The sequence below is a fragment of the Pogoniulus pusillus genome, chromosome 2 (assembly GCF_015220805.1).
Source record: "Pogoniulus pusillus isolate bPogPus1 chromosome 2, bPogPus1.pri, whole genome shotgun sequence".
NCBI lineage: Eukaryota > Metazoa > Chordata > Aves > Piciformes > Lybiidae > Pogoniulus > Pogoniulus pusillus.
This window is the reverse complement of record NC_087265.1, coordinates 40,574,303-40,586,795: the sequence shown is the minus strand read 5'-3', so window position 1 is coordinate 40,586,795 and position 12,493 is coordinate 40,574,303. Positions and strand designations below refer to the sequence as shown.

The window sequence follows — 12,493 nt, the reverse complement described above, 5'->3', positions numbered from 1 at the left end:
GCTTCCACCTGCTTCATTTTCCCACAATTCTCTTCAAAAAGATTCAAGAGCTAAAGGTCATCATTGTATTTCCAGTGATCACAGTGAGCCATCAGGCATGTCTAAGCATGCAGGTTCTGGCCTGCTTCCAAGTGTGGCTTTCAGTCATGTTTAGGGCCATGCATCTCCACTAATTATACAAACAAGCCTATCATAAAGCATATTCTTTGGATTTCTCTTAAAATACAACAAAGACATTGTTCCAGTCGTACATGTCTTCTTCATGCTTGTAGCAATTGTTTGTAGTAACTTGGATGCATGCACTAGGTTTGAAAAAATATATATATTTATAAATCCATTTTGCAAGATTGCAAACACATTTTGCACAACTGTAAAAGACGTAATTTTCACATTTGCTCCTTGGAGCAGGAATCTCATGCAAACAAAAGATTACCAAATTGCAAGTAACTTTTCAGAGTTAAAACCAAAATCTTTGGTTAAATATAGGGCAAATTACAAAGCCTTTATGTAATACAAAATTTCTTACTAGTTCTGCACTTCAGAACTATAGTACGTCTGTTAAGGAGATGTACAGTAGGTACACACCTTGCAACATGATCCTACATTTTGAGTGTACTAAAAATAAGTTTCCTATAGGGGTAGACAAATTATGTGATTAAAAGATTACATACTGTTGGACATTTTGCAGTAAAAAAAATGGCAGTTTTCCTCAGTTATGATTTACAAAATATGGCCCTAATTGATTTGTATAACAATAACTGTAGCCATGGTTACAACTACTGCCAAAGTCCTTTGCCAGTTGCTTTCTTTCTCTCCTCTGGGATTTCTCCTTTTCATAATACACTTGCAAGAAACAATAAGTCTTGAAAATGTCTGCAAGGAGTTAATTCTAAATGATAAAGCAATCCAGCCCAGAAAGCAGCTAAGATTTGGCTTATGTCAACAGGTAGAATTTACAGTCCCACAAAAAGAAATGTTTAACAGTCAACTATTTAGTTGCAATAAATCAGGCTTTCACTGTGTTCCTCTTATCACTGTGATCTATAGATGAAAAGCAGAATATAGTGGCTAATTATTAATTTTATTTATTACCACAGGCAGGATTTTCTAGTAGTATTCTGTTCCTTAATGTGAAACTAGGGATCAGAACTTCATGATGACCTGAAGCTGATTTCTTAACAGTTTTGATTTCCTGCTCTTCGTAGTCACCATAAATCTTGTTTTCCTCCTCAAAACTTCAGATGTTTCTAACTTCTTATCTATCAGCCCCTAAAGTGCTTCCAGATTCCCACAAATGTTTTAGCAGACTCTGCAGGCTTGCCTGCCACTCTGCTAAGTGTCAGGCCATATATCTCTTTAAGGGGAGTTCCCCACTGAAGAAGCCATACCATATGAAAACCATATAAGTAGGGAGGACCCAAAGCCATTCCAGCATCAGCCATATTTAAAGTCTGAACCCACACTGATTGCACACAAAGTGATTGGACAAACTCGCACTTAAGCTCACCATGCTAGAGCAAGCAAAAAATCTCAGTTCTCACTGCAACACAAAAGCTCAGGCAAGGCTCTGGGCCACATCCTTCAGCAACTGTTCTGTATTGTTTTGCAATAGCTTTGCATGATTGATCTCAACGCAGAGACATGAAACTGAGATTGTGGACCACACTGCTTTATCTAAAACTTTGATAGCAGAGATGTCATCACATAGGCATTGGTAAGTTTCCAGCCTTAAAACTGGTTGTCTTAAAAAAAGGAGGGTGGGAACTGAGGAAGGAGAGGAAGAAGTGAGGGGTGGTAAGGAAGGAAAAAGTATTTGAAAATATATGCTTCATCATTAAGCATTTGAGAACTAAAATCATAATAAAATAATTTGCATTTGCCCTACCTATGCTCTATCACAGTCTCCAGAGCAGGTCAACAGAATAGGCACTTTTCAATCTGAGTCTGACACTTGGTTGAACCCCTCGGTGTGTTCTCAAGCAGGAAAACGAAGACATTTTCCTAGCTCCAAGTGGGAAACAGGCCTTAGAAACAGAGTGGCACAGGAAGGTTGGACCTACTTCCAGAAAGAATTCTAAAAGGCGCAGGAATAAGCTGTCCCACTGTGCCAGAAGATGAGTCAAATAGGGAGAGACTGGATGGTCAAGGAGCTTCTAAAAGAATTAAAGAAAAAAAAAAGAGAGTGTATCACCTTTGGAAAAAAGGGAAGGTATCCCAGGAAGAGTTCAAGGACGTTGTTAGATCTTGTAGGAAAAATATTAGAGAGGCAAAAGCCCATTTAGAACTTAGGCTGGCCACTGCTGTTAAGGACAATAAAAAATGTTTCTATAAATGTATTAATGGCAAAAGAAGGGGCAAGAACAACCTCCAGAACCTGTTAGATGGAGAGGGGAATATAGTGACAAAGGACAAGGAAAAGGCAGAGCTACTTAACATATTCTTTGCCTCATTCTTCAATAGTAGGACAGGTTGTCTCCAGGACAACTGGCCTCCTGAGCTGGCAGATGGGAGTCAGGGACCACTATAGTCCCCATGTAATCCAGGAGAAAGCAGTAAGGGACCTGGTGAGCCACTGGGATCCTCACAAGTCCATGGGACTGCCTGGGATCCACCTTAGGGTGCTGAGAGAGCTGGCAGATGAGCTGGCCAAGCCACTCTCCATCATTTATCAACAGTCCTGGCTCACTGGAGAGGTCCCCAGAGACTGGAAGCTGCCAATGTGATGCCCATCCACAAGAACGGCCGGAAGGAGGAACCAGGAAATTACTGACCTGTCAACCTGACCTCAGTGCCAGGCAAGGTCATCTTGACTACCATCACAAAGCACCTACAGGATGGCCAAGGAATCAGGCCCAGCCAGCATGGGTTTAGTAAGGTTATCTGCCTGGTTAATGTGGGGCAGGCTGTGAATGTAGTCTACCTGGACTTCAGCAAAGCTTTTGACGCTGTCTGCCACAACAAGCTCCTGGCAAAGCTGGCAGCTTGCAGCTTGGACAGATTCACTCTGATATGGGTCAAGAATTGGCTGGATGGCTGAGCCAAGAGAGTGGTGGTGAATGGTGCCACATCCAGTTGGCAGCCAGTCGCTAATGGTGTCCTCCAGGGATCAGCACTGGGCTTGGTACTATTCAATATATTTACTGATGATCTGGACCAGGGGATTGAGTCCAGCATCAGTAAGTCTGCAGATGACACCAAGCTAGGAGCAGGTGTGGATCTGTTGGAGGGAAGGAGAGCCCAACAGAGGGACCTTCACAGGCTGGGTGGGTGGGCAGAGGCAAACGGGATGAGATTTAACAAGGCCAAGTGCAGGGTTCTGCACTTCGTCCACAACAACCCCAAGCAACACTACAAGCTGGGGACAGAGCAGCTGGAGAGCAGCCAAGAAGAAAGGGGCCTGGGGGTACTGGTAGACTGGATGGGGCACTTAGTGCCATGGTCTAGTTGACTGGATAGGGCTGGGTGCTAGGTTGGACTGGATGATCTTGGAGGTCTCTTCCAACTGGTTGATTCTATGAGCTGTCAGGAATTGTCACACTTCTAGGGAAAATATGGGGCAAAGTCAGAAGGAAAGGAAATGAGATTTACAAATGCTTATATAGCTGTTGGAGCTGTTTCTGTAATATAAAATGCTAACAACAATGCAACTTAGCAAAGCCATTCTTGTGCCCCAAAGTATGTTTAAAAGAAAGCCACATAATAAAGGATATTCAGGTACTGAAAAACAAGCAGTGTAACACAGAAAGACAGTGTAGTATGGAGTAAGAAATCTTGTATGACACACTGGCTCCTCATGTGAAAAATGGTCTAAGATACCATTCATTACTTTGGTCAGGAGTTCTTAAAGAATACAAAGTGAATATACAGAAGGCTTCTCTCCTTCGATAGCATTATCTTTTTGAGTGTGGCAGTACGTTTGATTAATGTCTAGCAACCTAATTGATAAGATGTCATGTTTGTGTCACATGAAATGTGAAATGACACAAGACTCAATGTCACGTTTCCTGATGGTGCTTTCATGTTCAATTATGATGGCTTTTAAGCTGTTTGTTTTGCTTCTGCTGTTTGCATGGGCTCATGTGAATAGTTTAGTATTTGGGTTATGGGGTTTGGCCACATGTGGCAGAGTTTACAGTATTTTATACATTCTTCTATAAATAGGTGCTGAGAATATCCTCCCTCGTTCCTGCATTTGGCTCCTAGATGCAGCATTCACAGATGGAACTCCCTTGTGTGAAGCAGAGCTGAATGCTTACAGATGTGTTTGACAGAAGTAGCTTTTCTCTTAAACACACTTTCCAAATCATGTTTCTCTTAGCAAAATGAGGGAGTTCATAAAATGGGAATCCATGTTTGAAGGGAGGTATTCTGTTAAGAAATACCGTAACATTGTGAAACATAGGAAAAAAAAAGTGAAGAACACTTGAATGATGTCATTGGAGACCATCTTTTTCCAGTTTTGTAGAGGTAAACAAATCAGCTGCAATCCTCTTTATTTAGCTTTCCCCACATCTAAGGCACTCTGTCTCAGCTGGATGCTCCACTAGGTGCAAGAATAACTGGGTATTTTCCCAAGGAAAACTGGATGCTCTTGTATGGGCTTTTTTCTTTTAGTGACCATTTTGCTCTATCTTCTGCACTGCCTGCAGTTGCCAGGGATTCCTTCTCTTCTTTCTGGCCTGTTTGCAACTCCAGGCAATGACAGTCTGCTGAGAAGCAGAGGAACGAAACAGCGTTCTCCAGATTCCTCCTCTCCCCACGCTCTTCACTGTTGACCCAATGGATTGCACTGACAGTTACAAAATTACTCTTATGATTATTTTTCCAGACAGATGCTGCTAGGTTGCTTTGTTATATTTGGATGCATTTTTCTAATTTATTAATTCACATTTCTCCAGGGTGGGGCCTGTCTAGGATCAGCAAAGGGCAGACAACTCTGCATCTGCTTTCCAGCACCCACTTCCATTCTGCTGATTCTCACTGTATGCTGCTCCCCCCTTCCCTTTCTCCAAACTGCTCTGTGCCTCAGCATTTTTGTCTACTTTGCCAAGTCCCTCAAACATCTGCTTCTTCCGCCCTTGCTCCTGTGCTCAAGAATGTTTCTGGCAAAAGCCTATGACCAGAATGACTTTCCCCACCAGAAACCTATTCTTCCCTCTTTTGGTCATTCCCCAGTACAACACCTCTCCCATCACAAGTCTCTGGACTAAAATCTCTAGTGACTTCAGGTCAGCCCTTCTTTGTCTTTCTCTACTTCCCTTTTCACTGCTGAAGATTGCAACGAGCTCTCAAAAGAAGCCTGACAGAGCATGACTTGATCGTCTTCCTCCTACAGTTTACCTTTGCCTTCAGTGTCTACCCTGAAGTCTCTTTCACATAATCTCTACTGCAGATGCAAAAGTTACTCAAGTTTTTCTCCATCTAGCCCATGACCACCTCCTGAACTTCTTTTACTCTTTTCTCTTTAAATGGAAATACAGAACAACACCTTTGACCTAAACCACACAAACAAACCAACCAAGCCCCAACCAAACACACACTACCCCCCTGCACAAAAAACAAACCCAAACAACAACAACAACCACAAAGAAGCACAACACTGACTTCTTCCATCACTAAGCTCACTCTGTCTTGCCATTACCACTACACAGTTTTTTTTCACATCAATTCCAGCTAAGATCCTCTGCAGTCTGGCCTTCCTCCTCATATTTCAATACAGATGCTGTCATTAACATTTCAAGTGATTGTTTCCTAGACAAATTTCACAGACACTTCTTCTATTTTCATTCCCTCTGTGTATCATTATTTTCAACACTCTTGAGTACCTATGTTCAAATGTTTACCTCCTCACACCTCTTATTTCATTGATATCATCATATCTTAATTGCCTTATTTCTTCAACTGATCCTTCAGAAGGACTCTCCCATTCTTTCCTCCATTTTTTCTGTGAGACTTCTGCTCTGTATCACAATTGAATTATGTTATCCTGTAAGTGGAGACAGGTGATGAGTGCTGTGCCTCAAAGGTTGATGCTGGGACTGGTGCTGTTAAAATGAACAGCGGGATCAGGTGCACTCTCAGCAGGTTTGCCAGTGACACCAACCTGTGTGGTGCAGTCAACATGCTGGAGGGAGGAGATGCCATCCAGAGGGACCTTAACAGACTTAGCGGTGGGCCAATGCTAACTTCATAGAGTTCAACAAAGCCAAGCGCAAGGTCTTGCACCTGGTTTGGGGAAATCCCAAGCACAAATACAGTCTGGGTGGAGAATGGACAGAGAACCATCCCGAGGAGGAGGACTTGGGAGTCCTGGCTGATGAGAAGCTCAGCATGAACCAGCAATGTGTGCTTGCAGTCCAGCCAGCCAACCAAATCTGGGCTGCATGAAGTGTGGCCAGCAGGTCAAGAGAGAGGATTCTGCACCTCTACTCTGCGCTTGTGAGGCCACATTTGGAGTACTGTGTACAGATCTGGAGTCCTCAAAAGAAAAAGGATATGGACCAGGTCCAGAGAAGGGCTACAAAGATGATCAGAGGGCTGGAACACCTCTCTTATCTAGACAGGCTAAGACTTTTTGGTTGCTTGCTTCAAACTAGCACACTTAGCCTGAAGAAGGCTTCAGGGAGGGAGACCTTATGGCAGCTTTCCAGTATTTGAAGGTGGCCTTCAGAATAGATGGAGAGGGACTTTTTAGAAAGGCAAGGAGTGACTGCCTGAAACCCTAAGAGGCCAGAATGAACATTAGGAAGAAATTTCTCTGTGAGAATAGTGAGGCACTGCAACAGGCTGCCCAGAGAAGGTGGGAAGGTTCCAACCCTGGAAGTATTCAAAGCCAGGTTGGAGTCTCAAGCAACTTGGTCTAGTAGATGTCCTTGCCCATGGCAAGGGGGTTAAAACTAGATGACCTTTAAGGTTACTTCTAATCCAAACTATTCTGTGATTCTATGCTATTTTCACTTCTTTTTAAGGTTAAAGACTTATTTGTTGATTCTCCATGTCATGGCAGGAATTAGCCTCACTGAAATCTCACAAGTATGTGGCCACAAGCTAAGGCCCAGCACAATTTTAATATGTTCTTCTTTCTTCCTCCTTTTTCAAGATTTCCCACCATCTTCATCTCTCAACTTCAATCACAGTGAACTACCCCACATGATTACTGGCCTCTGCACGTCACAAATTTGAGAAGATTCTCTTTGCTTTGACCTCTCTAGTCTTCACATTCAAAAAACATCTAATTTTCAAAGCTGAAACACCCCATAGCTCTCATCCTTTTGCAGCCTGCCTAAGGCTCCTTCTTTCTTTATGTTAACCAAAGTCCTTCTTCTAACTGTTCCTCTGGGGCTTCTCTCAATGAATCTCTTGAGCTGCTGGACCTTCCTTAATGCATTTTCTTTTCAGTTTTTCTGCTAGAACAAATACAATGCTCATTTCACCTCTTGAGAGGCTCACAAACACTGAGATTAAAGCAGACATGAAAAACTAGACTAAAAATCACTCCCTCTCCCTGCTTTTTCCCTAAAGTGAGCAGAACTCATGCAACAGGCAGGAAGGGGTAAAATAGCTTGGGAGACCAAGGCAGCTGGTCTCATCAGACAACCGCACCCAGCTGTTTTATATATGGGACAGGAAGAGGAAATGAGAAGCCAGAGTAGGAGGATAATTCCCTGTTCAGAAACTTAATGTGAAAAGACTGTTGTATTAAAGGCTGTATTTGTTTGTACCACATAAAAGATTTGAACAAATAGGTATTGCCACTGTTGTAGGGTAAAAACTATAAAGCATTTTAGTATTTTTATCCTGGGGCTTGTGTCTTTCCCCCCCTTTTTTCCTTTAACACTTTTGATTTGAATATGTTTTACCAGAATACCAAAAAATTGAAACTGGTTTTGTTGCATTTACCTTTGCAATTTCTGGCTCAGTTGTTACATGTTTGCTTTAAGCAGCCATTTGTCATAAACTGGATAGAAAAACTAGTATCTTCTCTAATTCCTATGAAGGTTTTAGTCTGTGATTCTTCCAACCTAGACTTTACTCATAGGTTCATATAGCATATTTGGTTTCCAAAATACTTGAGTTTCTATGTCCTATCAAACAGCTGGTTTGAACTATCAAAAGGTCACAGTGATTTCTGGTTTTCAGTTTGTGACTGAAATTTTTAGCTCAGCTGATACCAAGAGAAGCCAACAAGAAGGAATTACCTGTTCTCCTCCTCTCACTCTGTGAATAATATATTAATTTCTCTAGTAGTGTCAATTTCTTTCACCTAATACCTAAGTACATTCACTAGTTTACAGAAAGAAGCCCTGCTCCTAAGGAAAGAGAACATTGAGTCTCCTGTCTTTCTGCAGTTTTTGATTATATCAGGCATGGTTTGTATTACAAGCAATACACAGCTCAGAATTGCCAATCTTGTAATAATTTTCAGCAGAACTGCTGTAAAATGAAGCAAACTCATTTCTAAACCCCATTACAGTCTATAACTTCATTCTTATTTTTCCTTTCATTAATAAAAAAGACGCAATTCATGCTACATTTTCTGTGAATCAAGGGAGACTAATGGAATCACACTTTACGTACTTAAAAATTGGGTTGAAAATGAATATGAAAATTAGCAGAATGTATTTAGAAATTTACCATTACCACACTAAAAAGCTACAGCAAAATAATAAAAAAAAGGCCCATAATGGCTACAGGTCTATTTCATGGACTCATAGTTTCCCTTCTTAACATAGAACATAACTTTTAAAAATGTTTGGAAAAGTTCAATTTTCTATATTTAATTTCTAAACTCTTGCATAATATGCCTGCTGCATAATGAGAAAGTTTTAATGCCAAGATCATTTGACATATACGAGAGCAGACACCAATATTTTTACCTGGTTTTCAGACTCATTGCCTCTTCAGTGGGTATAAACTGCTGTATTTTTTTTCTTTGAATTTTATCATTCCTAAAGCTCAAAGTGTGTGAAAAAAAAACCCAACATTGATACATCTTAGTTTTTTTGATAGTGGATGTTATTAGACTGTCTGAGTGGAGTTCTATTCAGCTGCACAAGCCATCTGAAATGATGATGCTTCTTTCAAGTTGGGAAATGACAAATATAAGACTAAGTGGCTCTGCATGATCTACTTGTCCAGAGAAATCACTTGCTGCAAACACCAAACACCTCACAATGGCTCCACACCAACTGGGTTTTTTTTTTGTGGTGTTCCATCTTTCACAGGCAGACTTAGGCATATGGTAGTCACAGATTTAATCTCAAACTGTCACAGAGTAAAATGAGTCTTGTGCTCGGAACCCAAATATTTTCCTGTCAGTGCTATCTTCTGTTTACATTTGTGCCAATGCCATTTTATTTTTTGCCAATGAAATGTATTACATGGAAGTGTTAGCATTCCTGGAAAAAAGCCTGAGAGGAGATCTTATCACTCTCTACAATTATCGAACAGAGGTCATGGTGAGGTGGGTGTTGGTCTCTCCTCCCTAGTAACAAGTGATAGAACAAGAGGAAATACCCTCAAGTTGTGCCAGGGGAGGTTTAGATTGTGTATCAGATGAAATTTCTTCACTGAAAGTGTTATCTAACACTGGAATTGGCTCCCCAGGGAGGAAGCTGAATCACCAACCCTGGAGGTGTTTAAAAGATTAGTAGATGTGGTGCTAAAGTTCAGCACCAGACTTTGTAGAGTTAGAAAATAGCTGAATCTTAAAGGTCTTTTCAACCAAAACGATTTAATGACTCTATAAATGGAGCATGAGCTGCAAATTATGCTTTCTTCACATATATAGTATTGGTTTCTGGGAGTAACCCTGCTGAAATCATTTGAATGACTTATTAAGAAGTCTGGGTGCTAACACGTATTAGAATACTTCTATTAAATATTATTCAGATTATTTATCTTTGGTGAATTCATATCGAAAATGAGCTGAGGGAGCAAAGTGTTTACAATCACTTTAACCATAGTGGCTAGTTATTGCATTAAAATAGCTATTTGCATGTACTTGCAACATGAAGACTTAAGACTTAACCAAAGCTCTTACGTACATCTTTAAGGACCACCTAGCGGACAAACGTTATACAGTTACGTAATGCTACCTCTGCAGCACTACACACCTCCCTCTTGGAAAAGGAAATGGAAAGAAAATGAATTCAATTACAGCTTTTAAACAAACCTTTATCTTCTCTTGACAAACGTCAGAGCAGAAAGAAAACTTATTTGCCCAAATAAATGTATTTAAAAAATGAGTATGTTGATTTGTGTCTTTTTTTTTAACACGGAGAAAGACTGGAACAGATGGGCTGTTTAATAAAAACATGTAGAAACCTGTTTTCCTAGGAGACACATGTGTAAAAGTCTGTAAAATACCTGCTTAAGTTCTAACAAAACCTGTATTCCATGTGTGGTATCTTCAGTTATCAACCCAGAATAAATTTTAAAGTGGCAGCAAACAGCATCTATATTAAAAACTAATGATGTAAAAAATGTCTTCAGTAATAATAATCTAAAATGTGAGTAACCTCAGACATGCTGTCTTCCTCCATTTAAAAATGTGTTTTCTCCATTCAACTGTATTCCACATAGTTAGCAATATATATTCACCCTACTACATAAAGCATACCTTGTCATGTGCAGTATGGAGCTACTACCTATGTTATAAAGATGTATTTGTTTGTATTTACAACCAAATTTCCTCAATTTATCTTCATTCAGATTTGTTAAATATTCATTTATTCATTGCAGAATCTTGCCCATTTCCTTAGTCTACACTCAGACAAAGCATTAATAAGAGACCTCAACTACAAACCGTATTTTTCTGCCATTTGGTAGTTTCTAAATATACCAGGAAGCAGAGCTCGATGGAACTATGTTTTCCTCACGTCCTGTCTATCACTGGCACAAACCCAACATCCTTTGTAAAATCGTAACCACTGGTTTGATGCTTTGTGTTTCTTATTCTGCTGTCTTACAAATTCTGGAAATCAGGCCATTACTGTGCAGCAGCAGCAATGTAAATGACGTCTCATGCAGCATTATCTATGATATTAAATGGCTCTCTCTGAAATATTGTTGCTTATAAAATGAACCCTTCCTATCACATGGAGCCCCCTATGCCCTTTATATAGCCAAGAGCAAACTAGTTCAGGGCAAGTGTTTGTGCTGAAGAGGAATACGGTGTCACAAAAATTCACATGGAGCTAGTTATTTCTGTGGAATATTCTACTGTTGGAGAAGACAGAGAACAAAAAAAAGTGCACATCCTGTATGAAGCTGGAGTCCTTGTGTGAGTGGGAAACATGCTTTAGCAGCTACCTCTTTGTAGAAGCTGAAGTGAGCCTGTTCTGGCTGGCAGGCTATGGAGAATGTGATCATTTGCTAGCAAAAGGAAAAGCTTTCAAAAATATAATGTGAATGGGGGTAGGGTCAGAACTGAGGCACAACCACACAGTATATTTTACAAATGGTAATGACTCAGTAAAATCCCATTATGCCTCTGCTGTCGTACATATGGCTGCAGTCTTCCTAGGAGGTCACTGTTTCTTGGCTGGAATGCTGTTTTCCTGTTGGGGTAATGTCACCTAACCAGTACTAATAGGTTACTGAATAATCTGAACCTCCAGTAACAGGCCAGCCTGCTCAAGCCCTAATCTACAATAGGCTAGAAGGGCATTTGGAATGTCTTGCCACCTACCGTTTGTGAACCTCTCCATGAGTTCATCATCTCCATTTTGCTCATGCAGTCTCAGCTGAATGAAGAGATCAGTGCTGGGTCTGATCCTGTTCTGTGTATTTACTGATGATCTGGATGAGGAGATTGAGCCAATCATCAGTAAGTTTGCAGATGACACAAAGTTAGGAGTAGGTGTTGATCTGCTGGAGGGTAGGAGGGCCTTGCAGAGGGACCTTGACAGGCTGAATGGGTGGGCAGAGGCCAATGGGACGAGATTTAACATGGCCAAGTGCAGGGTTCTACACTTTGGCCACAACAACCCCAAGCAGCACTACAGGCTGGGTACAGAAGGGCCTGGCCAGGTAGAGAGGGACTTGGGGTACAGGTAGGTAGTAGGCTGAACATGAGCCAGCAGTGTGCCCAGGTGACCAGGAGAGCCAATGGCATCTTGGCCTGTATCAGGAAGAGTGTGGCCAGTAGGACAAGGGAGGTTATTCTGCCCCTGTACTCAACACTGGTCAGGCCACAGACCTATGTCCAGTTCTGGGCTCCTCAACTCAAGAGAAATGTTGAGATACTGGAACATGTCCATAGAAGGGTGATGAAGATGGTGAGCGGCCTGGAACACAGCCCTGTGAGGAGAGGCTGAGGGAGCTGGGGTTGCTTAACCTGGAGGAGAAGGGAGACTGTAGCCAGGTGGGGGTTGGTCTCTTCTGCCAGGCAAGCAGCAACAGACCAAGGGGACACAGTCTCAAGTTGTGCCAGGGGAGGTATAGGCTGGATGTTAAGAGGAAGTTCTTGACACAGAGAGTGATTTGCCAT

General features: G+C 41.3%; 1 long non-coding RNA gene across 2 annotated transcripts in view; it reads right to left on the bottom strand.

Annotated features, from left to right (window-relative positions):
* The window catches only part of LOC135185429 (uncharacterized), an 86,724-nt gene extending 74,928 nt beyond the window's left edge, over positions 1-11,796 (bottom strand). For both annotated transcript variants that reach the window (XR_010306480.1, XR_010306482.1), the window contains exon 1: positions 11,693-11,796. This is a non-coding gene — a long non-coding RNA (uncharacterized LOC135185429). The remainder of the gene's footprint in view (positions 1-11,692) is intronic.
* Positions 11,797-12,493: the final 697 nt, after the last annotated feature.